Source organism: Lissotriton vulgaris, chromosome 4_1 (genome assembly GCF_964263255.1).
Source record: "Lissotriton vulgaris chromosome 4_1, aLisVul1.2, whole genome shotgun sequence".
Lineage (NCBI taxonomy): Eukaryota > Metazoa > Chordata > Amphibia > Caudata > Salamandridae > Lissotriton > Lissotriton vulgaris.
Window position 1 is genome coordinate 1,301,671,797 of NC_141691.1, and position 10,000 is coordinate 1,301,681,796.

Sequence of the window (10,000 nt, forward strand, 5' to 3'; positions counted from 1 at the left end):
CATCCTTCATCCGTCCACCCTTTCGTCCATCCATCCATCCACCCATCATTCATTCATTGTCTGTGCCTCTCTCATGGGGGGGTCAGTATCTCTCTGCGTCGTCTTCCTTCTTCTTCCTCTATCATGGGAGGGCATCGTTGTCTTCCTTCTTCCTCTCTCATGGGAGGGCATCTCTGCGCCTCCCTGCTTGGGGGGGGGGGGGGCGACAGGCTGTATAAACATCTCACCATGCAGGCACCAGGTATGAGGGCTCGTGGGACTTGAACCAATGATTGTAATGTCCTTCTGCTGTTTACTGTGTGTTTGTAAAGCGCTCTGATACCTATGGGTTAAACTGGCGCTATATAAAACAAACGTTAAAAAGAAAAATAAACCCACATCTAAGTCTATTGAACTCAAAGGGCTACAGCCTTCTCCCCCAGAAAACCGAAACCCCCAGCCCCCACCCCCCCCCCAGCTCGTGTATGTGTGCCTGGCTCAAACAGCTTGGACACACACAAAGACAGACCAGAGTACTTCGCAGGTCTTTGAAAGACCTTTACTTGTTAATGAGGCGTTGAAGGTTTTCACACCTCGGTGTGAATTAGGCCGTGAGCACCCTCGATCAGCCGGACGCCAGGAACTGCAGAATCTGCGACCCCCTTCCCAGGACTCCACGACCCCCCTGGGGGTCGCGCCCCACAGATTGAAGACCGCTGATCTAGAGGAAGTAAAAGTCGTAACAAGGTTTCCGTAGGTGAACCTGCGGAAGGATCATTAACGGCGGAGCGGCCCGAGCGACCGACGGCGCCAGCCCGAAGCCCTCGGCCGTCTCCTGAGACCACACACCGTAGGCACAGGGCCCGGCCCTGCCCTGGCGTGCCCCGGCCCGGCGGAGCGGTCCGCAGCCACATGGGGCGCTTGGGTGAAGGACCGGGACTTCGGAGGGCATCTTCCCCCTCGGGGGAATGGCCCGACCGACGCGTGAGGGACCCGGGACGGCAGGGGGCGGCCCCTGTCCCCTGTCCCTCTCCGAGACGGAATCCAAGTTCACCCGGCACGACGTCCCCCCGGGTGGGGGGAAACCGAATGGCCTTGCTTCCCCGGGCTGGCACCACCCCCTCCCTGGAAAAGGCCCTGGCGCCGGCTGGGCCCTTCCCACGCCCGAGTCCCGGTTCCGACCGGGTTCCGGGTGACCGGGAAGTGGCCCTTCTCGCGCGGCAGGGAGTCCTGGAAGAGAAGGGGCCGAGGGCCTGTGAGGGGACCTCGGTGTAGGAAGGTACATCCTGACTATGGTTGCCCCCAACTTTTTGCCCTGTGTTTTAGCTGGTTTTTGACATAGTCGACCTGGGATCCTGCCAATCAGGACCCCAGGCCTACTGCTCTCTCTTTAAAATGGATTCCATGTACCCTAGGTGCATCTACCAATTGGTACTGGGCCACCTTATCAGACCCTGTAACTCAGGGCATAGGTGTACCCAGGGCTACCAGGGGCTGCAGCATGTATTATGCCACCCCTGGCTGGCCTCCTAAATTTGACACAACTGGCTGCATGACAGCTGGGGCAAAGTCGTGTAATCACCCTTTGCTGTAGGTGTAGTATACCTATACCTAACCCTAAAATGGACACACAGATTCCTATCAGTCACTCCTATGGCAGGCCTTGACAATCCTGAAGGCAGAGTGCTGGGAATCGTGTGAGATGGTGCTCTGGCATGAGCTGAGCCTGTCTGCAGCTTGCGGAATCAAGTCCTAATAGCTGTTCCATGATATCGCATACCATATACTCTTAAGTGCATTATAATCCTCGCGGTTAAATGCTATCTTTGGTATTGCTTTATCAAAACATGTCGAGTAAGGTGTCATACGAATTGGAATACTAACCCCTCGCCAATTCTGGCGACGGGGTTAGCATTCCACCCTTCTAGAGGGACACGACATGTATGTAACTGTGAACCCCGGTTAAAGTTAACTGAAGCCTCAGCTCCACAAAATGGATGCTGCCACCACAGACACGAGTCTGACCCCCTACAGCTGGGAGTCCTTCCAGCGAGGGGAGCCTGGACAAAGGGTTTCCTGTCAGGGGCGGTGCTAGCACCGTCCCAGACATGGTTTTGTGTATCCTGGGTAGGCAGGGCTTTACAGGAAGGTGACTGCTGAGTGGCACCCCGGTGCTCACTACGCATAGGCCAGTCTGAACCAGTTCCAGGGGCACACCAGCCCCTGGCCTGGGGAAGTCCGGCATGGCTGAGGGGTGTAACCACCCCCCACCTAGTCCCACCCATAGGCAGGACCTAGTCACCGGGTCAGCCCCTTTTTTTAGTATAAAGATGGGAGCGGGCCCCCTGTTAAAATTAGATCATCTTTGGAATCAAGATACCACTTTCTTCGAAAGGACTTCACGATTTCTTCTTCAAGATTCTCCCTTGTGGCTAAGGAGTAGTCACCCTGCATCCGCAGGCACCATCCTAAAGAACACTGCGGTCTGCTGCAAGTCCTTCTTCACGAATCCGACGACCCAGCTCGACGAGACCCGGCTTCCCTGGCACCTCTGACCTCTACTCACCTCTACAGCCAAGCTGAGAACCGTGAGTGCGACGAGACCTCAAGGGACCGACGATCGCCAAGACTGCACGACATCTTTATTGCAAGCCCACCGAGTCTTCCACTGGTGAGTGCTTTGGGGTCCGAGAAGCCCCAACCCTGCGCAGCTCCAGCACCCAAGATCAGCCTCCCTGCATCTCCACGATCGGCGTGGGGCCCTTCTGCTGTTTGCTGTGCACCGCGTTGTTTGGCTACTAGCCGGCTGGCTTGTGGCCTTCTGAACGACGCCCGACGACAACTCTTCTGCTGGTCTGGTTGCTCCAGGCTGGCCCTTGCTTCCTTGTTCAAGAGAGGCACCCCGGACCCTCCTGGTCCACTCCAGACGCCATTTTAGGTCCACCGCGTGGGCTTGAATTTGCCAAGGCTTTGTTGCCCAATCCTGGGTCCAGCGACGCCGACAGCTTCTATCTTCGTGGGACAGCTCGATCCTCCATCCTGGTCGCCGACAACGCCTCCTGGTCCGTGAGATCTTCGAGTCAAGCGTCACCCACTCACCTAGTCGAGGTGGCTACCATCCGGTGCCCTCCTGGTGCCCACTGACTACTGGCTAGTAGTCTCGAACTTGGTCCCCTCTGCTTTCAGGTGTCATCTATCTTCAAGATCCAGGCTTGGATCCGACTGAACTTTCTTCACTGGTCACCGGCCAGCATCTTTTCTTCCGGCTCCTGGTCCGTCTACGAGGATTCCCGACGTCTTTTCAGACCTATGCAGCTGCAGCCCCTGGGCTAGGTAACTTCGGCATTTCGGTGCCCCAGCATAGCCTCACTATCCAAGGGTCAGAATCTACTTTCGTTTTCTCCCTACCAGGTCGGGTTCGCCCGAGAACACTAACTTTCTAATTCCTAGCTACCATAGACTTTTGTCCCGCATCTCGCGTGAGAGTGCACACACTGCACCCGAGTCCCCTAGGCCTCCTAGACGTAATCTAACGATTCCCTAGTCAAGTCCTAGCGATTCCAAAAGCTATTAGTACTGTACTTACCTGCTAGGAATTTCGCATTCCACTTTCAGAGTATATGGTTTTCCGTGCCCCTCGGGCATTTGTATATACTGTGCTAACTTAAGTATTTTTGTAAGAGTTTTGGTTTGTGCTTAGTACCCTGTCCTCATAAAGAGTACAGGGCTGTTGTGATCTTTAAATAAATAACTGTTTATTTTCATAACACTTGTGTGGTGTCCTTTCACTTGGTATTCAAGGGGTATATGTGTGGTAAACAGCTGGCTTAACGCGCCCTCTCGAGTCTTTAGCCTTAGACTGCTCGTATCCACGCTACTAGGATAGCTGGTCTATAAGGTTGACTTACAACCAATCATCAATAAGGGTTGCTGGACTGATACATAGTGTTCACTAGAATAGTGAGCACTGCATATCAGGCCACCTTCTCACATTGGTGAGCAGCGGTTGGGATTTGAGCTTGCTGTTGTTTTACCACACGTATCCTAAGAATATCTTGTTGAAAGATCACATACGTACTGTTAGGTACATATAACTAAAGCTTAGAATACTCTGAGTTCTACTGAACCAGCTGTTGTAGCTCCTCAAGGCTTAGCACACCTTGGCTGCAACTCTAGCAAGGGATCAGTAGGTAACACATAGTGTAGGTAGGTGCATCACTTACACCACACTAGAATCAGCATGTCAGACAAAGGAGGAAACTCTGAGTATCCCCTTGTGTCAGTGGACCTTCCACAGGTCACTTCTAAATATGCTGCTCTTAGCTTCCATGAGATGAGACAAGTGTGTACTCTCAGGAAACTAAAACAGGGGTCTAACCCCACCACTTCCTTTCTGATTGGTCTCTTAGAGGCTTATGATGCCAGTAGGGCTGGTAACCCAGACCCTTCTAATCCAGATGGAAGTTTGCCCTCCTTACAGGGTCCCTTTGATATCCATCCCCTCCATGAGGCAGATGATGCTGAGGAGGAGGATGAGTTGTCTGGGGATGAGGCAGATAAGGGACAGGTAGAAGTCAATAGACTAACCAGGTCCAACTTAAGCAGACATGAGCTTGGTACTGGGGGACTCCTGGGCCCACTCTCAGGTCAGCTTAACATTGGGAATGGACGAGTTAGGTCTCTATCAAGAGGCTCTAGCAGATCCTTTCGAACCAATGGCTCTCTCAACTCTTCTCACAGAGGAATGTCTTCCCCTAAGAGGAGAGTGTATGAAGCTGAAGAAAGGGCAGTCAAACTGAGGATTGAAAGGGAAGAACTTGCCCTGGCCAAAGAGAGACTTGCCCTTGCTAGAGAGCAAGAATTATGTGGGCTAGTTCCCACTGGTGGCAGCAATAAACCTAGCAATAGGGAAAGGAGTTTTGATAAAAAGCACCTGAATAAGATAGTGCCCCCCTTTAGGGAAGGGGATGACATCCACAAATGGATTACTGCTTTGGAGAGAGCCTGCACTGTGCAGGGTGTTCCCCAAAGTCAGTGGGCAGCTATCTTGTGGCTCTCCTTTGATGGTAAAGGTAGAGATAAGCTCCTCACCACAAGGGTGGAGGATGCTAACAATTACCAAGTCTTGAAGAATGTACTGGTTGATGGGTTTGGTTTAACCACTGAACAATACAGGATGCTGTTCAGAGACACCCAGAAAACTCAGTCTCAAGATTGGACTGACTTTGTTGATTGTGCCACTAAGGCTTTTGAAGGCTGGCTACTGGGTAGTAAGGTTACTGATTTTAAAGGATTGTATAATCTAATTATGAGGGAGCAAATCTTAAATAATTGTCAGAACCAGCTATTACATCAGCACCTGGTAGACTCTGAGTTGACCTCTCCACAGGAATTGGGTAAGAGGGCAGACAAATGGGTCAGAACTAGGGTTAGGCCTAAAAACCAGGGTGGTGACCAGAAAAAGGAATCAACCAAGCCTCAAGAGAAGGGTGGGGATAAATCCACAGAGAAGACTTCCCAAGGGCCCCAAAACTCCAACAAGGGTGGTGGGTCCCAGAACACTCCTTCTGAACAAAAGAAACCTTATTGCCATACCTGTAAACAGGTGGGCCATTACAAAAGTGATGCCAGTTGCCCTAAAAATGGTAATAAGGGAAATATGCCCCCAGGTAATACTCCTAAACCTCCTGTTACCACTAGTGGTAATCCCCCAGGTGGTGGGAGTGCCCCCAAGAATGTGGTGGGCATTACTTTGGGCAATCAGGAGGACTATGGCTTAGCCAGGTTCCCTGACCACACTCTTGTCTGTGAGACTGGCATGGGGTTTGCCAACTTCACTACTGGACCCCACATTTTGGGCAAGTATAGACAAGAAGTTCTAGTGAATGGTCAGAAAGTTGAGGCATTCAGAGACACAGGGGCCAGCCTCACCATGGTGAGTGACCATCTGGTCCCCTCTGCTCAACTGACCCCTGGTTTTACTTATCAGGTGACAGACATTCATGGAATGAAGAGAAGGCATCCCATGGCAGTAGTCAAGCTCAGCTGGGGTAATGTCACAGGGCCCATGAGAGTGGCAGTGACAGATAACCTACCTGTAGATTGCTTACTGGGAAATGACCTGGAACTCTCAGCATGGGCTGAGGTGGAACAAGAAACTCATTCCAGAATGATAGGCCTATCCAGACAGGTTAGTGGGGCAGTAATAGCTACAGCCCCAGTCCAAGCACCATTCCTCCCTGAAAAGGTTGGAAGGGCAGTGGTAGCCACTGCCCAGGCTCAGACAGACTTTCCAGAACAGGATAGGAGGGCTGTGACAGTCACAGCCCAAACACAGACTGAGTGCCCTCCTGAAAAGGTTGGCAAGGTTGAAATGGTCTCAGCCTCTACTCAAACAGATAGTGAGGTTGTGAAGCCTGAAACAATGGATCACTCCACTCAAACAGAGAGCATTGAGGAGGAAGAAGAGTCTTCCCCCTCCCAGACACTAGGTGAGAGCCAGCCTCCTCAGGGAACTGACTCTACCCCTGTTGAAGGAACTGCCCCAGAGGTAGTCAGGCCTAGCCTGGCAGAGCCCCTGATGGCAGTGGACCCTTCCCAGGTGGGACCCAGTCTGGAGCAGGTAACCTGCACCTCTCTACCCTGCCTCAGTCAGCCCAGGGCTGAAGAGATCAGGGAGGCCAGTGGTGGACCCCAAAGGGCCCCCTGTCCAAAAGAACCCCTTAATCAGCAGATTAGGATCACTGAAGCTGGTAAACCTAGCCAAGTGAAAATAAAACAGACTCCTGAGGGATCCCCCTTAAAAGTAGTTAGGGACCTCCCACAGCTGGACACTGTTGGGCACAGCCAAACCTGGGGCCTAAAAACCCCAAACCTGACCTGTCCCTCCAGTAAGCCAAACAGAGGGACTCAGCCTCCAGCTTTAGGTAGCCAGAGGCTGACCCTGAGAGCTCAGTGCATCTCAGCTAAAGAAAGAAAGGCACACATGATGAATGGTGATTGGAGGAAGTTGAGCCCAAAGGTAGAGGAGCCTCACTTCAGTACTCCATCCCAGCATCAGCCTTCTTCTTTCCCAAGACACACCAGAGACAGAGATTCCCTATGGTGGAGACCCTCAGATACCCTTAGGGTGAGGGGTTGCCTAGTGGACCATGACACAGGGGGAAACCAAGCCAGAGCTGGTCCTTCCTTATATGGCCACTTAGGTAATAGAGGCTTACCTGGACAAGGATAGCCTTATCTCCTTTCGTTTGGGGGGGGGTTGTGTAGGAAGGTACATCCTGACTATGGTTGCCCCCAACTTTTTGCCCTGTGTTTTAGCTGGTTTTTGACATAGTCGACCTGGGATCCTGCCAATCAGGACCCCAGGCCTACTGCTCTCTCTTTAAAATGGATTCCATGTACCCTAGGTGCATCTACCAATTGGTACTGGGCCACCTTATCAGACCCTGTAACTCAGGGCATAGGTGTACCCAGGGCTACCAGGGGCTGCAGCATGTATTATGCCACCCCTGGCTGGCCTCCTAAATTTGACACAACTGGCTGCATGACAGCTGGGGCAAAGTCGTGTAATCACCCTTTGCTGTAGGTGTAGTATACCTATACCTAACCCTAAAATGGACACACAGATTCCTATCAGTCACTCCTATGGCAGGCCTTGACAATCCTGAAGGCAGAGTGCTGGGAATCGTGTGAGATGGTGCTCTGGCATGAGCTGAGCCTGTCTGCAGCTTGCGGAATCAAGTCCTAATAGCTGTTCCATGATATCGCATACCATATACTCTTAAGTGCATTATAATCCTCGCGGTTAAATGCTATCTTTGGTATTGCTTTATCAAAACATGTCGAGTAAGGTGTCATACGAATTGGAATACTAACCCCTCGCCAATTCTGGCGACGGGGTTAGCATTCCACCCTTCTAGAGGGACACGACATGTATGTAACTGTGAACCCCGGTTAAAGTTAACTGAAGCCTCAGCTCCACAAAATGGATGCTGCCACCACAGACACGAGTCTGACCCCCTACAGCTGGGAGTCCTTCCAGCGAGGGGAGCCTGGACAAAGGGTTTCCTGTCAGGGGCGGTGCTAGCACCGTCCCAGACATGGTTTTGTGTATCCTGGGTAGGCAGGGCTTTACAGGAAGGTGACTGCTGAGTGGCACCCCGGTGCTCACTACGCATAGGCCAGTCTGAACCAGTTCCAGGGGCACACCAGCCCCTGGCCTGGGGAAGTCCGGCATGGCTGAGGGGTGTAACCACCCCCCACCTAGTCCCACCCATAGGCAGGACCTAGTCACCGGGTCAGCCCCTTTTTTTAGTATAAAGATGGGAGCGGGCCCCCTGTTAAAATTAGATCATCTTTGGAATCAAGATACCACTTTCTTCGAAAGGACTTCACGATTTCTTCTTCAAGATTCTCCCTTGTGGCTAAGGAGTAGTCACCCTGCATCCGCAGGCACCATCCTAAAGAACACTGCGGTCTGCTGCAAGTCCTTCTTCACGAATCCGACGACCCAGCTCGACGAGACCCGGCTTCCCTGGCACCTCTGACCTCTACTCACCTCTACAGCCAAGCTGAGAACCGTGAGTGCGACGAGACCTCAAGGGACCGACGATCGCCAAGACTGCACGACATCTTTATTGCAAGCCCACCGAGTCTTCCACTGGTGAGTGCTTTGGGGTCCGAGAAGCCCCAACCCTGCGCAGCTCCAGCACCCAAGATCAGCCTCCCTGCATCTCCACGATCGGCGTGGGGCCCTTCTGCTGTTTGCTGTGCACCGCGTTGTTTGGCTACTAGCCGGCTGGCTTGTGGCCTTCTGAACGACGCCCGACGACAACTCTTCTGCTGGTCTGGTTGCTCCAGGCTGGCCCTTGCTTCCTTGTTCAAGAGAGGCACCCCGGACCCTCCTGGTCCACTCCAGACGCCATTTTAGGTCCACCGCGTGGGCTTGAATTTGCCAAGGCTTTGTTGCCCAATCCTGGGTCCAGCGACGCCGACAGCTTCTATCTTCGTGGGACAGCTCGATCCTCCATCCTGGTCGCCGACAACGCCTCCTGGTCCGTGAGATCTTCGAGTCAAGCGTCACCCACTCACCTAGTCGAGGTGGCTACCATCCGGTGCCCTCCTGGTGCCCACTGACTACTGGCTAGTAGTCTCGAACTTGGTCCCCTCTGCTTTCAGGTGTCATCTATCTTCAAGATCCAGGCTTGGATCCGACTGAACTTTCTTCACTGGTCACCGGCCAGCATCTTTTCTTCCGGCTCCTGGTCCGTCTACGAGGATTCCCGACGTCTTTTCAGACCTATGCAGCTGCAGCCCCTGGGCTAGGTAACTTCGGCATTTCGGTGCCCCAGCATAGCCTCACTATCCAAGGGTCAGAATCTACTTTCGTTTTCTCCCTACCAGGTCGGGTTCGCCCGAGAACACTAACTTTCTAATTCCTAGCTACCATAGACTTTTGTCCCGCATCTCGCGTGAGAGTGCACACACTGCACCCGAGTCCCCTAGGCCTCCTAGACGTAATCTAACGATTCCCTAGTCAAGACCTAGCGATTCCAAAAGCTATTAGTACTGTACTTACCTGCTAGGAATTTCGCATTCCACTTTCAGAGTATATGGTTTTCCGTGCCCCTCGGGCATTTGTATATACTGTGCTAACTTAAGTATTTTTGTAAGAGTTTTGGTTTGTGCTTAGTACCCTGTCCTCATAAAGAGTACAGGGCTGTTGTGATCTTTAAATAAATAACTGTTTATTTTCATAACACTTGTGTGGTGTCCTTTCACTTGGTATTCAAGGGGTATATGTGTGGTAAACAGCTGGCTTAACGCGCCCTCTCGAGTCTTTAGCCTTAGACTGCTCGTATCCACGCTACTAGGATAGCTGGTCTATAAGGTTGACTTACAACCAATCATCAATAAGGGTTGCTGGACTGATACATAGTGTTCACTAGAATAGTGAGCACTGCATATCAGGCCACCTTCTCACACTCGGCACCTCTCGGTGGGAGGCGTGCGTAAAGGG